This window comes from Corythoichthys intestinalis, chromosome 9, assembly GCF_030265065.1.
Source record: "Corythoichthys intestinalis isolate RoL2023-P3 chromosome 9, ASM3026506v1, whole genome shotgun sequence".
NCBI classification, from domain to species: Eukaryota; Metazoa; Chordata; class Actinopteri; order Syngnathiformes; family Syngnathidae; genus Corythoichthys; species Corythoichthys intestinalis.
Genome location: NC_080403.1, coordinates 24,885,191 through 24,900,233, shown reverse-complemented (window position 1 = coordinate 24,900,233; position 15,043 = coordinate 24,885,191). Strand labels below are relative to the sequence as shown.

Here is a 15,043-nt window from a genome sequence, read left to right as displayed (position 1 = left end):
AATGTTTATTTTGTCTACAAAAGTAGTTAGCCCACTCTAATTGGTTTATAAATTATCTGATTATGAGTAAATACAATCATTTTACGCATGAATAAATTCTACAGAAATTCATTAGAAAGAAACTGCTCCTTTTGCCAAAACTGTGTACCATAAAAAAAAAAAAAAACTTTCAAAATAGATTGACTAACACTACATTCAATTTACTTTTACTAAAATATAGTCCCTTTTAGAAGATTACATGGGATTGACAGGTCTTTGCTGAGGTTTACTGTCAATCTGGATAAGAGCCACAATGATACTCATTAGCATATTACGGATACTGTCAACATAGTCAGTGGAAGATCCGTAAAGTCAAGCTGCTGGCTCGAAAACTTTCTATTGATGAATATGCTGTCAAATAAAAACCTACCCCAGCCTTATCAATCAAAACCAAGCCATGTTATTTTGGTAAAAGCAAAATCGGATACCATTAGATCAGTGTTTCCCAACCGTTGTAGAGTATATAAGGCACTCTTGATGTCGGACCTTGTCCAAAGATAGGCTTGACCAATACGGCGGTGTTAATAACGTCCAATCGGCCGACATATGTGTTACCGGCCATCTTGAATCGAGGTTGCCGACGCTGCCGAAATGACTTACGAGCTGCACATGCCGTGTGGTCGCGCTCCATGAGGAGAGAGTGACATAGGACACCGCTGTCAACAGGCAGGTGGCACGTTCTGTTGTCATGGTGGCCTTGTTTGGACCTCGGTTGGAATTTGGCGCGCCGAAAAGGCATTGCCATGTTTTTTGTGTGCTTAGCCAAGTAAGACTACAAGCTTGTCAATGATGACAACTACAAATAAGAGGATGATTAATTTTGTTTTCACAATGTGTCAAACAAACTAACAGGGAACTTCATTGAGTATTGATGACATTCAAAACAAATGTCAGAGAAGTGGCACGAGTTTTTAAAGTTTAGTGTGATAGTGGTGTAATTCAAAATGAATAATTACATGAAATGATGATAAATGACATTCACCTACACTAATATGAGATGCACTGGCAGTCAAACTAAAAAGAAAATGATTGAGTGCAATAATAGACTTCTCCCTATATGTCTGCATTGGGAAAAAAAACCTGGATTTGGACTATTAATTCTCTAAAAGATGTGCCTGTTCTCTATTCCTTTCTGCACTTAAAGCTTGATGTCTGCTTCCCAATTACTACTACTTGCTACCGCTGTAAGTTTTGTGAAATAGTGGTCCAAGTCCCAAAATATGTCAAAACTATCGATATTTTTTTCCTCATAAATAATTAATGAATATTATTCACTTAACTTAATACAACCTTCAAAATAAAGAGCTGAGCGCCATCACGGCCAAATAGACATAAACAGTGGGGCAAATAAGTATTTAGTCAACCACTAATAGAAAAAATAAAATCTCCCACTTGAAAATATTAGAGAGGCCTGTAATTGTCAACATGGGTAAACCTCAACCATGAGAGACAGAATGTGGGGAAAAAAACTAGAAAATCACATTGTTTGATTTTTAAAGAATTTATTTGCAAATCACGGTGGAAAATAATTATTTGTTCAATACCAAAAGTTCATCTCAAGACTTTGTTATGTACCCTTTGTTGGCAATAACGAAGGCCAAACATTTTCTGTAACTCTTCACAAGCTTTTCACACACTGTTGCTGATATTTTGGCCCATTCCTCCATGCAGATCTCCTCTAGAGCAGTGATGTTTTGGGGCTGTCTTTGGGCAACACGGACTTTCAACTCCCTCCACAGATTTTCTATGGGGTTGAGATCTGGAGACTGGCTAGGCCACTCCCGGACCTTGGAATGCTTCTTACGAAGCCACTCCTTTGTTGCCCTGGCTGTGTGTTTGGGATCATTGTCATGCTGAAAGACCCAGCCACGTCTCATCTTCAATGCCCTTGCTGATGGAAGGAGGTTTTCACTCAAAATCTCTCGATACATGGCCCCATTCATTCTTTCCTTTACGTAGATCAGTCGTCCTGGTCCCTTTGCAGAAAAACAGCCCCAAAGCATGATGTTTCCACCCCCATGCTTCACAGTGGGTATGGTGTTCTTCGGATGCAATTCAGTATTCTTTCTCCTCCAAACATGAGAACCTGTGTTTCTACCGAAAAGTTCTATTTTGGTTTCATCTGACACATTCTCCCATTCCTCTTCTGGATCATCCAAATGCTCTTTAGCGAACCGCAGGCGGGCCTGGACGTGTACTGGCTTCAACAGGGGGACACGTCTGGCAGTGCAGGATTTGAGTCCCTGGTGGCGCATTGTGTTACTGATAGTAGCCTTTGTTACTGTGGTCACAGCTCTCTGTAGGTCATTCACTAGGTCCCCCCGTGTGGTTCTGGGATTTTTGCCCACCGTTTTTGTTATCATTTTGACGCCACGGGGTGGGATTTTGCATGGAGCCCCAGATCGCGGGAGATTATCAGTGGTCTTGTATGTCTTGCATTTTCTAATAATTGCTCCCACAGTTGATGTCTTTACACCAAGCATTTTACCTGTTGCAGATTCAGTCTTCCCAGCCTGGTGCAGGTCTACAATTTTGTCGCTGGTGTCTTTCGACAGCTCTTTGGTCTTGACCATAGTAGAGTTTGGAGTTTGACTGAATGAGGTTGTGGATAGGTGTCCTTTATACCGATAATGAGTTAAAACAGGTGCCATTAATACAGGTTAGAAGTTAGATTCGTTAGAAGAAGTTAGACCTCTTTGACAGCCAGAAATCTTGCTTGTTTGTAGGTGACCAAATATTTATTTCCCACTCTAATTTGGAAATAAATTCTTTAAAAATCAAACAATGTGATTTTCTGTTTTTTTCCACATTCTGTCTCTCATGGTTGAGGGTTACCCATATTTACAATTACAGGCCTCCTTTCAAGTAGGAGAACTTGCACAATTGGTGGTTGACTAAATACTTATTTGCCCCACTGTAATTGTAATAGAGGTGTGACAAAATATCGAAATGGTGATATATCGTGATACTTTGTATCCCAAAAGGTTATCGATATGCACCTGTCAAGAATCGAGATATTGTTTTAAAAAGGTGTCAATTTAAAAAAAAAAAAATCTTTTTAATAAATAAATTTAAAAAAATTTTTTAAAGGCTGCCACTGACGGTGCTTGACACCCAATCCATTTAGACCAGGAACGTTTGTTCATTCAAAATCAAAGCATTCACAGTCATTCGGTCCGATTTTCGGGGCATTTACAGGTTACTTGCTTTTCATTTTAGGGCATTTACAGGTCATTTCCTGTTGTGTTTGAGTCACTCCCTATTTATTTGGGTTATTCCCAGGTCACCTCCTATTCTGTAACGCAAAATAAACAGCAAGTGACCCATGAAATACCCCAAAATCAACAGGAAGTAACTGAAAATCAACAGGTAAATGATCATAAATGGCCCAAAACTACTCATTGCCTGGCACTGGTTGCCACTGACGGCCATAGACGTTTAATCCGTTTGAAGTGGGAGGGTGGCAGCGAATGAACGAATGTTCCCAGTTCAAATGGATTGGACGTCTACTAGTGATAAACTCATTCCAATTCACAGCAGAAGCTTGTTTTTCTGTTTATTCGTTTTTTTGTAGAATATCCTAGAATGATTTCCTGACTAATGTATCGAAAATCGTTGTATCGCTATATCGTCACATCGTCGTTATCATGAGCTTTGTATCGCAAATCGTATCGTGAGGTACCAAGAGGTTCCCACTCCCCAAGTGGGAGGGAAAGCAGCGAATGAACGAATGTTCACACTGAAATAATATTATGAAATCTCCATGTGGACTGCTAAAGCAGTCGCATGTCGCACCTTTTTTTAGGATCAGCGTCCCCACCCGGCCCGTCACCTCATCCAGTCTCAAGCCCAAGACAATTAGGACAATCCAATAAGCTTGGCTGTAATGCCGACCTCATGTCAAGCCCCATGTGTGTGTCAGGACTGTCATGGCTGGGTGCAGCTACATAAACACCATGGCCCTAAAAGTAGAAGCGCTGGTGAATGAGCTTAAGTGAGGGGAAATTGGAGCGTGACGTTAGGGTCAAAGTTGGGATGGAGTTTCAGGGATATCTTGGTTAGACACCTCCGAGCATCACCCAGCTGTTGCAAGGTGACCACAGGGGGCTTTATATAAAGCAAAGTCCTACAATTGATAGAGAGCGCGCATCCGGCCGAGCGCGAGGGATCCGATGACGACAGCCAGCCTTCCCCGAGCGGGAGGCCGTTTCCTGAGGGAGCGCTGCCAGTTGGTGTGTCCTTGAGGGAGACAGCGCCCCGCTAAACACACGCGGAGCTGGGGGATTACAACGAGGGGTTTAGCGGAGGAAAGGAAGCCGTTATCTGAAACTGTTGTGTCTTCTCGGTTGTTAAAGCAGAGGCGAATGCGTCGGTACAGCGAAAGAGTTGTCGCCTCGGGAAGTTCAGCTGAGGGAGGCTATTTCCGGCTTGCCAGATGAGAGCCGACCCGTGTTAGGCTTCTTGGATAACTTCCTTTAGTTTGGGCTTTTTTTTAAGCGCTGCAACAGATGCTGGATGTATCCATTTAAGACTTCTGTCATTGGTTTAGACATGTGAAAGTTATAAGGGCAAAGGCATTTCCTCACAAAGAGATATTTTGGGAAGGTTTCTTTTGCTTTCGTTATGGGAATTGTGACGGTTGATATCACTTGACACAGTTCATATGTCTGTATAATATTCGATTGATTGTATTTGTTCCACATTTGATGTTTTTTCATTATTGTCAGCTTTTTATAAAGAAGATTTAATTGTTTAAAGAGCTGAAAAATAAAAAGATATGGTACTTAAAAATAAATATTTTGTTTATGGAAAAAATGTATCTAAATTGTATCAAATGTTATTATTCACTCTAACTCATTTGCTCCCAAAAACGTATAAATACGTCCTATTTTTAATTTGCCTGGCACCGCCAGACCATTCTCCCTGTATTTTTCAAACACTGTGAGAAATAGTCTGGGACCCAGCCCATTAACGGCCTCTCGAGCAAGTACAAAATATACCGTCCAATCAGATTTGTTTATTTGCGTGACGTGTTCTTAACGAGTAACGTCACTCTTGCGCGCCGAAAGTCGTCTCTACAACAACACAGATGGCGAACGGGAGAGCCGAGAATATGTTCCAATGCGCGGTAAAACCAGTTTTAAATTACCAAAACCACATCGACACAAGTCATTGACAACAGTTAACATGGCTCATGCTAGCCATGTTGAATAAACTTCTCCATTCTCCCCTCACGCTAATTACTTGTCGCATTAACAACTTCACGTCTACCCTTCGCTGATTGGTCCACTCCGCTGTCTGTTTGCTGTGGCTTGCTCCGCCCTCGGAATTTGACCGGACGGTCGCCAGACTCAATCGCTGGAACAGCGGTGAGTCTGGTATACCAGGCAAATTTTTAATTTCTTCAGTGTCCCAAAAACGTATTTATACGTCTTTTGCGTTTTTGTTTTTGTTTTTTTTTGACAATCGCCATCTATAGGTTCCCATGTATCGAAGACAGAATGCACAATGCTCAAAACCCATTTTAAAGCAATAAAACTGGCCACTGGAGGGCAGTAGTGCATTTGGTAAGACCCCCAACCCGATTCAACCAGTACAGCATAGTTGAGTCCATGCTGCTCGCCGAGCAGAGCCCGCAACAACCTCCAGTGTCCCGCATGGAAACACGCACGGCCAAACCAGTTCCCCCCCAGGAACACAAGTTCCCCAGGCGAACAAGGCAATGGTCATCACAAAATAAAGACAAAAAAAAAATCCATCTTTACGAGTCAGTGGCAGTGAGGGAAAAGTTTAACCCGTTGTCGCGGCACCAAGCGTCATCTCTCAGTTAGTTATGTGTCAATAAATTGTTACTTTGCAATCAAAAGCTCTATTTGTGTGGTTGTTATTTTGTAAAAGGAAAACATTATTCAGATGATTGGGATGTAACTAAAGCAAAAAATAGCTGTATTAAAGTCAAAGTTATGTTTGAAATGTACGCGTTTACAAAAAGCTCATTTTCTCCGTTTTTTCATCAGAAATTGCTCAAAAACTAAGCTATTTTCTAATGCTGATTTCTAAAGAATAGAAAAAGATATGAACGTACTTTTTTTTCTGCTGAAACAAGAGAGTCTAATCTTTCTTTTGGTGGGTTCCATGATTACATGAATTTTCTGTGGGCCTTGCTAAATCAGTCAAAATCCAGTAAAACAGACGGGAGCGAAGGGCATTGCTCCAATGAAAATGGCTGGGAGTGAATGAGTTAAATGCCATTGACAGTGAAAGCCATCCAATCCATTTTGACTTTAAAACAGTGGTTCTTAACCTACCTAAAGGTACCAAACCCCGCGAGTTTCAGAGGTGCATTCACCAAACCCTTCGGAATTTCATTATAAAGCAATTTTTTTACGAATTCAAAACCTAGTAAGCTAATATCGATGTGAATTCCTGTTCAAATGTCTTCCAGACTTCTAATTGACTACAAATCATTTTGCTGTAGATTTTCATGCTGGTCAATGAAATGTAACTCATTTCATTTCACACTGTTCCTTTTGTTTTCATGTCGACATTCTCATATTATTGTCGCATCCTTGCACCACATACAATGTTCATGACGTAAAATGACGCAAATATGTATATATTTTTTATTTTAATTATCTACGCAGTTCATGCAGCCTGTAGGTCTGTTATACTTCCTCATACCAAGTGGCAGTCAACCTTCCACTGAGCAAACCAATTTCTCCTCAAATTAGATAGAGGGCTAGCAGTTGAAAGAAATGGAATAAAGCTTGTAAATTGAGGGCAAACCAGTCCAAAACCTGGTCTACAACGCCACTTTGCCTAGATTTAGACAGCGTGCAAAATAGGGTTCTGCGTTTCTTAACCTTCACTGAACCTCTGGCATTTGATCGAACCCCATTTAAGAACCACTGCTTTAAACACATAGTTTTTAAATACTATACAAATACCTGGGATGGCAGTCAATAAATTTTTGGTAGCTACTTTGTAATACGGAATAAAAGTCCAACCACAATGATAAACCAAATTCCGGAGAATGTTTAAAAAAACATTAAGCTCAATGTTGTCTCGCTATGCTCCAGTAGGCACAATATCAACAAAATGATTCCTCAACGATGCCGTTGAAGCAACATGTCAAGCAATGTGAGGCCTACCTTCAGAATTGCAGGGCACCTCTAATTAAAAAATAAAGCATGTCTGCTCTGGCCCGGGCGGCTATTAGAGGCTGTTTAGCCTGCGGATTTGCTTTGAAAGGCCGCTTCATTACAGCACCTCAAAGCCATATCATACAATGGCCGGTTGAAAAGGGCAATGCTTGAATGGAGTCTTAAAGAAGCCAAGGGGTGGGGGACGTACTTGGCCTTGAAGTAAACATTCCTGCAGCTCACTGTTTCCTCTGTGTTCCCTCTCCCTTGGCCCACCTCCCTCCTACTCCGGTTCCCACAGGGACTCGCTCGGCCACAGGAAGTCTGAGGAGAGAGCACAGTGCTTAAGTGTACAGTATGATATGGTGTGGTGAAAAGCGTGTTTTATCAACGATGGGTGACGACAAATGAAAGGACTTTACTATAATTTCCACGATTAGTCGATAGCTAATCGATTTGTCAAATTAGTCAACTATAGAAGCAGACTGATTACTGTAATTTTCAGACTAAAAGCCACTACTTTTTCCCCTCATTTTGAAATCTGCGGATTATAGTCCAGTGTGGCGTATTTGTTTATTTATTTGTGTGAAAATGTAACACTATATTTGACAGCGGCATCTTAAGACTGCCATAAGACCGTCATAATTATGAAATGACACTATCATGGCATTAATGAATGCTTACGATGGTTATCATTTAGTGTCATCCGGCAAATCTTTTACATCCATTCAAAAGTGAGGTAATTTAGCAGATGACACAAAATGACATCTGTCATAAGCATTTATTAACGCTCATGGCAGCGTCATGTCATAGGTATGTTGGTTTTATGACAGTCTTATAGCGCTACTGTCAAATAAAGTGTTACCAAATACCATAATTAGCAATTGACGACAGAACTAGAACATTAACTAAAGAAATAATTATCGCAGGACATGAATTTTGATTGTAATTTACATCTGTAGTGCTGCAATGCATGCTAGGAGGCATGTTGGACGACAACAGTGTTGACAGCATGAGGAATCAGAGGTTGAGTGTCTCCCCCAAGGGAGCAGTGATGGCCAAATGAAGCTACTTGAAGCAATGAATGTGGTTCGTTTGGTCTTAATGACAGTCTTATGATGCCGCTGTCAAAAGGCGGTTAATATTTTTTGGTGCAAATATCCCATGATACAGTGAAGACAGCCGCGGCTTAAATTCATGTGCGGCTTATATACTGTATGAACAAATGCCGTTTTGTGTCAAATTTGGTAGGTGGCGGCTTATAGTCAGGTGCGCCTGATTGTCTGAAAATTACGGTAGCTTTGCAATGAACTAACTCGCATTTTTCGGGACTGCAGGCAAAAATATCCGAAGAAATTCTGTGCTAACTGAAATTTGCAAGAATGTGTAATAATATTCTAGTCCAAGTGTTCTTAACCTTGCTAAAGGTACCAAACCCTACGAGTTTCACAGGTGCATTCACCGAAGGTGCATTCGCCGAAGGTTTATTCACCGAACCCTTTGGAATTTCATAATAAAGCCATTTTTTAACGGATTCAAAACCTAGCAAGCTAACAGCTAAGTGAATTCCTGTTCAATTTTCTTTCAGATTTCAAATTTACTTCAAATAATTTTGCCTTTTCCTGTTGATTTTCACGTTGGTAAATGAAATGAAACTCATTTTATTTCAAACTGTTCCTTCTTTTGTTTACATATCTACATTCTCATTATATTGTCACATCTTTACATCATATACTATTTTCATGACATAAAATGATGTTTTTTTTGTTTTGTTTTGTTTTTTATCTACGCAGTTCATGCTGCCTGTAAGTCTGTTATACTTCCTCATACCAAGTGCTAGTCAACCTTCCACTGAGCAAACCGATTTCTCCTCCCATTAGATAGAGGGTTAACCTTCATCGAACTCCAGAGTAAGCCTGTCGCAATATGCAATAAGTTCGATTAAATAAGGAAACACATCCATATTAGGCATTGTAAAACGTTAGCTTTGCTACATTGAGGCTAAAGGAAAAATGACAATGTACTATAACCACTTTGGCCTGCTATAAAGCATTGGCAGTCTTCGCCACAACGCAAAATTGTGGTTAAAAGGTGACACTTAAAACATTAAAACTCGCTGGATTACAGCGTTTGCTAATGATGCGAACAAAAGAAAAAAATATTTATTACTGACCACGCATGCATGACGAAACGCGAAGTGTGTCTTTTGTTTGTTTGTTTTTTACTGAGTGTAAAGCTAACAGTTAGCGGTTTACGAACGTACTTCCAGTGAACATTTCAAAATAAAAGCACGTCATGTTCAGGGACCTGGAGGTAATCTTACATACTTCAGAGTGTACACTTAGAATAGATTTAAAGTGAAGCCCAACATGGAAAATCTGATTGGCAATGATAATATGATGTAATAAATGATAATAGTTTGGCTTTGGTTAACATGCGCACTTTGCAGGAAAAAGTAGTTTTGGATCAAATAAACACTTTTAATGGGCTCTAATTTGCAGACTACAAAAATGCCATTGGGTTTCTCACCTATTCCGTATTCTGCACTTAATTAGCTTTAAAATGACTCGTTATGCATTGTGTGTGTGTGTGTATTTTTTTTTATATTTATCATTTTTATTATATAGTTTGTGTTTTATTTAAGAATAAAAACTTATTGCATTTAAAAAGTTGATTTATTAGACTTGAAACAATAAATCACCTACTAAAATTTGTTATCGTGACAGGCCTACCTCTGAGGCTTACTCACCGAACCCCTGGGGTTCAGTCGAACCACTGTTCTAGTGTGTTTACCGGTAATTCATTAACATTCATTGATGCACTGCCAGTTCAAACTGATTAGACGTCTATCACCATCAGCGGCCATCTTTCTGTTTGTCAGTTTGTTAGTTCGCATTCTACTTCCAGTCATTCAACCACTGGGACATGAAGTACAAGACATGTTATGACTCTCCAGGGCCGAGCTATGTCTACAAAGCCTGAGGTCAACGTCATATTTAGCCACGCGGGTCCCTTGCGGTGTCTGGGGAGTGTCTGCTTCGAGGCTTTGTTATGTCTAGCCAACCTTCCCGCGGACCCAGAAAGAAAAAAAAAACCTCAGAGTAGAAAGAGCCGCTCGGCACATCTCACAAACGCTTAACTTATAGGGCAGGTGAGAGGACCGCTGCAGTTTGGATTCAAAGAATGAACTTGTAGAAGCCAAGTCAAACATTGTGTGAGTGTGTGCATAGCAAATGTGTAAAGTGGTGACTGGTTAGACAGGTAGAGGAGACGTGTATGTGAGTCAGACAGACAGGAGTGGAGGTCCAGACAAACATGTCTTGTGCAACTACTCAAGTGGCGCATGAAAAAGCAGACGAACAATGCCAACTGTGTTAAAAATGTAGGTTGGTCACGATTTAATGTAATACTTCTGAGATTATGGGTTCGAAAAACGTCAACCTAAAAACTGGAAAAAATGTTGGCACCCCTGCAATTCTGTCAGATAATGCTAAATTTCTCCTGGAAAATGATTGCAATTACTAATGCTTTGGTAGTAATATCTTCATTTATTTTGTTTGCAATTAAAAAACATAAAAGAGAATGCAAAAAAAAAAGGGAATCATTATCATTTTACACAAAACTCCAAAAATGGACTGGACAAAAATATTGGCACCCTCACCTCAGCCTAATACTTGGGAGCACAACCCTTAGACGAAATAACGGCGAACAACCGCCTCCAGTATCCATCAGTGAGTTTCTTAAAATGCTTTGCTGGAATTTTAGACCATTCTTCTTTGGCCAACTGCTCCAGGTCTCTGAGATTTGAAGGGTGCCTTCTCCAAACTGCCATTTTCAGATCTCTCCACTGGTGTTCTATGGGATTCAGGTCTGGACTTATAGCTGGCCACTTTAGAAAAGTCCAGTGTTTTCTCTCAAACCATTTTCTAGTGCTTTTTGAATTTTATTTTGGGTCATTGTCCTGCTGGAAGACCCATGACCTCTGAGGGAGACCCAGCTTTCTCCCTCTGGGCCCTACATTATGCTGCAAAATGTGTTAGTAGTCTTCAGACTTTATGCCATGCACACGGTCAAGCAGTCCAGTGCCAGAAACAGCAAAGCAACCCCAAAACATCAGGGAACCTCCACCTTGTTTGACTGTGGGGACCGTGTTCTTTTCTTTGAAACTCTATGTTGATGCCTTTTCCCAAAAAGCTCTACTTTTGTTTCATCTGACCAGAGAACATTCTTCCAAAACTTTTTTGGGTTTCTCAGCTAAGTTTTAGCAAACTCTAGCCTGGCTTTTTAATGTCTCTGGGTCAGAAGTGGGGTCTTCCTAGACAGATAGTATGGGTTGACACTGTTGTACCCTCGGACTGCAGGAAAGCTTGAACTTAATTGGATGTTAGTCGAGCTTCTTTATCCGTCATCCGTTGAAATCTCTCGTCAATTTTTCTTTTCTGTCCACATCTAGGGAGGTTAGCCACAGTGCCATTGGCTTTACACTTATTGATGACACTGCGCACGGTAGACACAGGATCATTCAGGTCTTCGGAGATGGACTTGTAGCCTGCAGATTTCCCATGCTTCCTCACAATTTTGCTTCTCAAGTTCTCAGACAGTTCTTTGGTCTTCTTTCTTTTCTCCATGCTCAATGTGGTTCACACAAGGCCACAGGACAGAGGTTGAGTCAACTTTAATCCATTTTAACTGACACTGTGCACGGTAGACACAGGAACATTCAGGTCTTTGGAGATGGACTTGTAGCCTTGAGATTGCCCATGCTTCCTCACAATTTTGCTTCTAAAGTCTTTAAACAGTTCTTTGGTCTTCTTTCTTTTCTCCATGCTCAATGTGGTACACAAAAGGACAGAGGTTGAGTCAACTTTAATCCATTTCAACTGGCTGCAACTGTGATTTAGTTATTGCCACCACCTGTTGCTGTTAATTACACAAATTAGAGAAGCGTCACATGATTTTTCAAAGGGTGCCAATACGTTTGTCTGGCCCATTTTTGGAGTTTTGTGTAAAATGATAATGATTTAATTTTTTTTCCCATTTTCTTATGTGTTTTTTCATTGTGAGCAAAATAAATGAAAACATTACTACCAAATATTTTTTAATTGCATTCATTTTCTGGGAGAAACTGATATTATCTGACAGAATTGCAGGTGTGCCAATACTTTTGGCCAGCAGTGTATACATATATGCAATGTAACTAACTATAAGTAGCGTTGCACTGAGAGGAAAGCATGCACCAGATTTTTTTTTTGTTTAAATAATAGCCTACTGTGTCTTCTACACTGTTCAAGTTTTTCCATGTTTCATCAAAACGTGATCCGCGCAGTGACTGTCCGAACTTGCCTCCCTTATGGCAAATCTATGACGTACAAGCAATTACTAAAGGTGCGGAGTCTTTTGAAGTTGAAGTTAAGGTTAGTGTAAAGGCAGTGGTTTAGAGTTTGCGGACGCCTTCAGGAAATGAGTGTTCATCAATGTAATGCTTTGAAAAGAGTGGAAAATTAGTCTATGCGCATCTGGATAGCAGCCAGCACGGTTTTCACACCTCCCGATTGAGGTGGCGTCAGGTACAGTTAAAACCACATGAATTCTTGAACCGCGCAGTCTCAGGTCAATTAAAGTAATTGCACTTGAATAGTTGCGCAACTCCGACGGAAAAAAGCTAATATGATGATACGTAGAACTTCCTCGGCCCGCAAGTCTGCACTTGTCGCACAAGGGGAAGTGTTTACTTAGGCAGGGCGTGGAGACCCGCACAGGCCTGCTGCTAGCTTACTCACTCCCATGACATTCCGCCCGTAGCACACATCGAGCACGAGCATCTCCTAAATTAGCAGCCCCCCAACTTTTTCGCGCCTTAATATCAAATGGGATCTGTGTCAGTGCTAACCCGGTGATCGGAAATCCTCAATGGTTGTTCCTGTTCCTGCATGCCGATGCAAATGAGCGGCAAACCTCATTTAGCGTTAAGCAGGCTCGCTGTGAATCACGTCTCACAGCTTTAACACATCAAGCTTGGTGAGATTCGCTTGGTCGGTGCGAGTGTTGACATGCATATGTGTGCGTGGGAGTGTGTGTAGGAGTGTGTGTGTGTGTCTGGTACAGTGAGCTCAAGGGTGGGTGGTGTTAAGTCAGGTCTGGCACTGCATACCTGAACTAGCGGTTATACACGTGGCCTCGTGTTTGAATGATCTTGTAACATTCTAGCATCATTTATGTCGCTTTGAGCACACCACCCATGACTCTAAAGAGAACAAGCAATGTAAAAATAGATGTTACTGTGGGAATGCTTTGAGTTTTACACATATGTAATCACTTTCTGGGATGCAAACTCTCACGTTTCTTTTTGTATAAAAGCCCTATTCAACATATTGGCATTGCTCACGCAATTGACATAGTCAATTCATAGTCATTGGCATAGTCACTGATTAACACCTACAAAATATTCTCTGGTCACTTCAATTGATTTTCAACTTGGACCCACTAAAAAACTCCAATCGGCAGACCCGCATAATCTATATTGTCTCCCATTCACGTTCAGTTAAGACCCACAACAAAGTGTTCATTTATTCCAAATTCATCCTCTGAACAATTTCAGGGACAGCGGTCACTGCAATGGACAGCTCTTTAAAAGTTAACCCGTGAACGTCCATGTGACTATTTTTGTTCATTAAAGAAACTTAAATATTAGCAACTACAGTACAATTATTATCATCATTTTTAAAAAATATTAATAATGATTGGATTTGTATTATTATTATTATATAGTTATTAATACATTTGTAAATTAACAAAATATTAATAACAGCTAAATTATTTGAATTACCGTATTGGCCTGAATATAAAATGGCCCTGATTATAAGACAACCCCCTCTTTTTCAAAACTCAAGTTTGAAAAAATACTTTTTGAACACCAAATTAATTTTTATACAGAAAATAATTACAGTACATAGGAAACAAATTATTATAACAATATATTTGAGAGAAAAAGCATGTTATTTTGCCTAATTCAAATCTTAATATCTGCACATTTAAATATGTAAACTAAAGTGGAATCACATTCGTAAATGAATGACTTTTGGTTTTTGAAATGTAAATAAACCAAATGTGTTGTGATAAAACAACAAAACTGCAATACCTGCATTAACCATCGAAGTGAAGTCTAACTGTAGCTGTAGTCTTAAAACAAATCTGAATAAGGAAAAACATTGCAATAAAATAATGCAAACTGGTTGAACTTGAGAGTAGACAGAACATCACTTCAATGATACCTGGCGTCATCTAGCGTCGTGAATGGGTAACCGCAAATATAAGACGACCCCCACTTTTTCAGTCTTATTTCAATGCAAAAAACACCGTCCTATATACGGGCCAATACGGTAATATAAACAGGAATACACTGGTTAGTACTCTAAGCAGGGCTGCCGCTATCGATTATTTTAGTAGTCGATTAATCAATGAACGATTGATCAATGAACTAGTTAGTTTGAATATTCGGATAAGGAACATAAAAATTTAAAATACCTGAGCTGAGCCTCAAACGGTATAAAAAATAATTAATTAAATGAGGATCTAAGTACAACAAAACAACAACTGGCTAGCTTACATTGCAAAGGTCCGCTACCTTAAATGCTATAAAAAACATTTTTTACAATGCCCTAAACAAATGGTTCAAACACATTAAAAAAAAAAAAAAAATTAAAAACGATAAATATACCTATAAACTAAATTACGAATGCATTCAAAAACATTAGCTCAAAACAGAATCTTAGCGTATGGTGGTCTTAACAGAGTGCAGCTGGATTCAGCCATGTGAGTTATCTCCTATTCACTGTTGCCACTAGAGGGCAGTGTATCCACCC

General features: G+C 39.9%; 1 protein-coding gene across 1 annotated transcript in view; it reads left to right on the top strand.

Annotated features, from left to right (window-relative positions):
- The window catches only part of skib (v-ski avian sarcoma viral oncogene homolog b), a 110,409-nt gene that overhangs the window by 75,426 nt on the left and 19,940 nt on the right, over positions 1-15,043 (top strand). The window lies entirely within an intron of this gene.